Source organism: Equus przewalskii, chromosome 2 (assembly GCF_037783145.1).
Source record: "Equus przewalskii isolate Varuska chromosome 2, EquPr2, whole genome shotgun sequence".
Lineage (NCBI taxonomy): Eukaryota > Metazoa > Chordata > Mammalia > Perissodactyla > Equidae > Equus > Equus przewalskii.
Window position 1 is genome coordinate 6578804 of NC_091832.1, and position 6195 is coordinate 6584998.

The following is a 6195-nucleotide window of genomic DNA, read 5'->3' on the forward strand; positions in this document are numbered from 1 at the left end:
TACAGTTGCAACAGCTGAACCCGTCAGCCTGGGTAGTGAATAAGTGCTGACTGTGCTCAGGCACATGGAGCCTCAGGATTGAGATGCAGGAGGAAGAGAATGTTAAGTCTCTGCTCTCCGGGAGTTCACAGTTTAAAAATGCAGAAAGTCAGACCTGGAGGACACATTAGAAACCATTAGTCTCATGGGATAAATGGAGCTCTTCCAAAGTGCTGACCATGTATTGGGACCTGAGACCTGGTTCCTATCATTAAGAAGCGCACAGTCTGGTTAAACAGGTGATGTAGAAACAGGTAATGACCACAGTGCTTCAGGAGGCGGAGGAGATCTCAGCTGGCTAACCACAGCCCACTGTCAACCAGTTAGGAAGGTGTCCTAACAAGGACTAGGCATGTGATGTCTGAGCTGGCATCAAGGGTGTCACAGTCTGAGTTGAGGCTGGAGGAAGTGGGAAGAGAAGCCCACACAGAGAAAACAGCCTGAGTTGTTCAGAGAAGAGGAATGGGTCAGAGTGATTGGTTTGTCTAGTACAGGTGGGGAAGTATCGGGTGGAGTGGTAATCAGGAGCCTGATGAGAGGACCTTGAATGCGGAGCTAAGGATGTGAGCACTGTGGAGCCATTGGTTTCCAATACGGGGGTGACACTCGTAGGTGTCCTATGAGTCTGATTTAGAGCAATGCTTCTCAAACTTTATTGTGCATCCAAGTCACCTGCGGATCCTATTAAACTGTAGGTTCTAGTTTAGTAGGCCTGGGCGGGGCCCTAGAGTCTGCATTTCTACCGAGATCGCAAATGATGCCGAGGCTACAGATCACGCTTTCAGCGACAAACATTTAGAGTTGTTTCCAATCTATAAAATTTATCAGTTGAAAGTTATCTGATTAGAAATAGTATCTTAATTTTTCCAGCGTTTTAAGGTTGACAAAGAGATATACCTACGTTATCTCCTTTACTGCTTCAGCAATTGTTCCAGAGAGGTAAGATAAGGAGACGACATATTCCTGCTTGTGTGAAGCATCCTTCAAACTTAGGTATTAAAGTTAGTCTATCTTCTCCCAGCATCGTGTGGGGTAGGGACTGAGAGTCCCATTTCACAGATGAGGAGACTGAGATCTGAAAAGAAAATGGACTTAGTCAAAGCCACACACTATAGCAGCGGCAGAATAGGAAGCAGAATTGAAGCCTCTTGCCTATTCCAGTGCTATTTCAGCAGGTTTCTATGTTGCTTCAGACATCCATTCATTCACTCAGTACAGATTTATCATACACCCACGACATTTCAGACCCATCACAACATGTGAATGTGCAGAAAGACATCTTTCAATAGCTGGAAAGAGTGAAATATACAAATGTAGTAGGAAAGAAAGGCTTATTGGAGAGCGTGGCTTGTCGAGCTGTCAGCTCAAAGGTGGATTATAAAAGAGGAGAGATATCAGACAAAAAAGATACCAATATTAATCTCTGACTTTTGTACATACATACATCAAGTATTTACCAAGCCCGACTCTGCACCAGGCCCTATGTTAGATTTTGATGACACAGGCATGAATCAGACAATTCTCAGAGAGTTCACAGTTTAGTTTAATAGAGCATTTCACTGCTTACAAGCCCTTTCCCCATCATTAATAGCTGCCATTGGCTGAGTGCATAGAATGTGCCAGTGCTGTACTAAGGTTTATATATCATTATCATAATTTTCTCAACTAATCCTCAAAAATCTCTTTCGAATGTACGCTCCATGAGGGCGGGGATTTTTGTCTGTTTTGTTCACTGACGTATCCTTAGAATCCAGCAGAGAATCACATAATAGGTACTCAAAAAAAATTTGTTGAGTGAATTAATAAACAACCCTGTTACATAGATGTAACTATTACCCCATTTCACAAATAAGTGATCTAAGCAGCAGGTAGGTAAAACGCTTTGCTTGAGGCCTCCCGAGCGGTAAAAGACAGAATTAAGATACTCTTAGAAGAACCCAGGACTGTCTGACGCTAAACCCAATGGTTTTACCCTGTGTATACTGGTGGTTCTCAAACGTTAGCATGCATCAGAATCACCTGGAGAATTCGTTAAAACACAGCTTGCTGGGCCACAGAGTTTCCGATTCAGTACATCTGCGGTGGGGCAGGAGAACATTCATTTCTAGCAAATTTCCAGGTGATTCTGATGCTGCTGGTCCAGGGACTATGTTTTAAAACCACTGCTCTATAGCAGACTGCCTCCCAATTTCTCATTTATTCCCATAAAGTAAAAGTAGAGATTAATATCCCATGGCAGATGAGGAAAATAAGGCCAGAAAAGTAACACAACTCATCCAAGTTCCCACAGCAAGTGTGGGTTTCCAAGGTCAGTGTGGTTCTAAAGTCCTTATCATTCTTGATGAAACTTGCTGCCTCAGATGGGCAAAGGACACAGAAGAAACAGGAGGCAGGGAGGAGGGAGGGGATGTGTTTGTCAGGAGGAGGTGAAGATAAAGTTGGAAATGTTACCATCCAGCTTGCTGCCCTGAAAGAAGAGTCCATGCTCTGCTGTTAACTTGCTGTGTGGCCTGGGCCAAGCCCCTTACTCTCTTTGGACCTCAATCCTCTTCTCCATAAAGCAGAGCACTTTCCAGCGGGCAGCACAGCCCGGGAACCGCAAAGACAGGGAAGTAGAGTTTGCATTGAGTCCTGTTTCTAATTGCTTTGCGCTGGCTCGAGGCCAGGCAGGTCATGCCGGGACTATGCCAGGTGCAGTCACCGGGGCTGAAGCGCCAGTCTGAGCAGGGCGGAAGCCGGTCACGGCCTTTGCCTGTCTTCGGTGCGAGAGATGCAGGGAGGGAGGGCTGCAGGCTATGCCGGCACGGGCATGGGGGATTACTGGCCACAGCAGGAAGGGCGGGGCGCCTCTACGGCTAACCCACCCAAAGCTGAGGGTGCCGGTGCGACCTTTAGAGGACGGAGAACTGATGCCCCCCACGGCAACTCCAAGAAAGCCAAATCATCCCAAGCAGGTGCACCGTCCGGCTCAGTTTAGACAAGAGCACCAATCCCAGGCCTTCAAAGTGACCTCATAGCAAACATGATTGGTCCCGTCTCTCTGCACCAGGAGGATCCTGTCTGCTCACTTAACCTTTGAGGAAGGCTTGGCCGGCTGTGTGACCTTGAAGAAATCACTTTACTTCTCTGAACCTCCTTTATAAAATGGAGATATGAATACCTACCCAGAAATGACCCATAAGACAGTGAACGTGTCTAGGGGAAGACATCATGTCTTTAAAAACTACTTTTCTTATTTTGTTTGCTTACAAAAGTGGTGTATGATTATTATAACAATAAAGATATAATACAAACCCTGGAAAGTCCCCTGTGCACTGTCCCCTCCCTCCTTCCCAGCCCATAGTTAACTATTAACAGTTCAATGTATTTCCCCTTGGAATTTTTTTCTATGAATATACAAAAGGTTTTTTTCAAAACAAAAATTAAGTTATACAAGTTTTTTTTTTCACTTAATGAGTTTGAACATCTTTCAGTGTTGGTCTGAGTAGACCTTTTTCATTCTTTTTAATGTCTACATTGTATTCAAATCCCCTCTTCTTGGATATTTGTTGTTTCTGTTATAAGAACAGCAGCAGGAACAACAACCAAAACTACAGCAAATATTTATTTGTGTAGGAATTTCTGTAAGACATATTCTTGGAAGTTGAATTTCTGGCTCAAAAATATAAGCAGTGGCCGGCACCGTGTGTGGTCGTATAACTTTAGATATGAGTCGGGTCGTCATGTAGATCAGCATGTAAGCCAGGACGCCATGGGCTTCTCTCTCTGGGGCAGCCTTCATCCACATCATATTGTACACTTAAAAATTTTTAAGAGGGTAGATCTCAAGCCTTCTTAGCACAGTAAAATAAAACTCAAACAAACTAAAATACAACGTGGCTATAGCATTTTGCTTTCCGAACAGAAACATATACAAGGGTTCCAGTTTTTTTACATCCTCATCAACATTTGGTATTGTCTTGATTATAGAATTCTAGTAGCTGTGTGGTGGTATCTCATGGTGGATTTTTAGTTGCATTTCCCCATGCTGAGCGTCTTTTGTGTGCTTGTCGCCTATCCATATGACTTCTTTGGAGAAATGTCTACTCAAATATTTTGTTTAAAAAATATTTTAAAGAAATTTTAAACATTGTCTTCTTATTGTTGAGTTGTAGGAGTTCTTTACATGTTCCGGATGCGAGTCCATTGTAGGATAGATGGTTCGCAAATATTTTCTCTCACCGCCCCCAAATACATAAGCACATTTAAAATGTTAATAAATATTACTAAATTGCCCTCTAAAGAGGAGGCACCAATCTATGTTCTCACCAACAATATGAGAAGCCTGGTTTTTCAGCATCCTCACAAACATAGGATGCTAATCTTTGTTAATTTAAAAGATAAAAAATATCACACTGTAATTAGCCTTCCTTTGATCATTAGGAGAATCTCATCAAATGTTTATTAACCAGTGCTTCTCCTCTTTAAGAGTTGCATGTTCTTGTTGAAAACTTTCATTTTTCAATTTTTCATCCCTTACGCCCTAGTCATTATTAAGCATCCAGGGAATGTTTGTTGAATGAAGAGTAATGCTGTGAAGAATAAATGAGATAATGTATCTAAAGTGCTAAACTCATTATTAGTGATCCATTAATATGAATTGAATCTAAGCCTGGAGTTAGGAAGTGAGTGCTACAATGCTCTTGAATTCCCCCCATGTCACCCCAACCACACCCCCACTCCCCACCCCCACTCCCGATCCAGGATGGTTGCTGTGAGGTCTAGGATTCCAAGAGGCCTGGTTTCTCCCAGTCCTCTCACTGTATGTTTTAGGGTAAATCGCTTAACTTCTCTGACTTTCCATTTCTCTGCAACAGTCTGAACAGTGTCTACGAGCTGCATCATGCTTATTGAAAAGAGTTATTGGGTATGAGATTAATTTACAATAAGCATATATTCATGTATTACTTGAATAATTAAAACAAATAAATTTAAAAAGTAAATGCAAACATTTATAAGAATAGGGGGTTATAAACCTACAGAGACAAGGACAGGACTAAAAAAAGAAGCTGGCTGCTCTTTTGATGACCTTAAATTTCCTTTAAAAATATGTGACTTCATACTTGGCCCAGCCTCTCTTCCATCTTTCTGTCGCTCTCTCTGTCGCTCTCTACTGCTCAGGTGGTCTCACTTCAATGTAGTTCAACTCAGCAAATACGAATAAGGGAAAAGTATTATTTGCGGCTGGTCCCTGACTTTAGTTACCCACATCACCATCACCAAGCCCTCCTTTGTTCTTGGCTCTGTGACTGGCACAAGCGACACAGAGCTCACAGTCTGGTGGGGGACACAGACTTTCATGCCGTTATGGGAATGACAAGAAACATTTCTGGAACAGGAATGACTCTGAGCCAGGCACTATGCTAAGAACATTGCACACATGAACTTTTAGTGTTACTGACAGCCATGCAAGGGATCTGCATTTATAGGAGAGGAACCTGCCTCACAAATGTGATTGGATCAAGGTCACAATTTAGTAAACATGGGACATGGATTCTGACTAAGATCTGTCTGCTCTCCAAAGCCAGTCCTTTCCTACTACATTATATCAGAATAAACCAAGTGATATGGAACACTGAAGTGGGAGCATCTAAATCTACTTTGGGAATGTGTGGTTGTTGCGCCTGGGAAGGCTTCACAGAGGAGAAGACGTCTGATTTGGGCAGAGAATGGTGGTCCAGGCATCAAGAGCAGGAGTAAATGGTGACACAGACTTCAGACCTATTCAGAGAATAGAAGGTTGGGTGGGGTGTCAGGAAAGAGAGGCAGGAGATGAAGCTAGAATCAGATTGTACAGGGCCTTGAAGGCGAGGTTAAAGAAATGGACTTGAAATCAAAGGGTAGGGGTTCCCTATCTGGGGCATGTGTACTGGGAGTCTCCAAAGGTGATCAGGGGTATGAAAAACCACAGCTAAATGTGGCATATCACCTGAAATGTCAATTTTACTACAAGCCTTTGGGAAAAGGCAATCTCATCTCATCCTATGAACGATGTATTATAGAATTGAATGTAAAATTATATGAATTTTTAAAATAAAACTGGGATTTCAAAGACATTTCCCAGTTGCAGTAAGCTGCTCCCCAATAAGGAAGTGGTTGGAAGAAGGCCACTCTCCA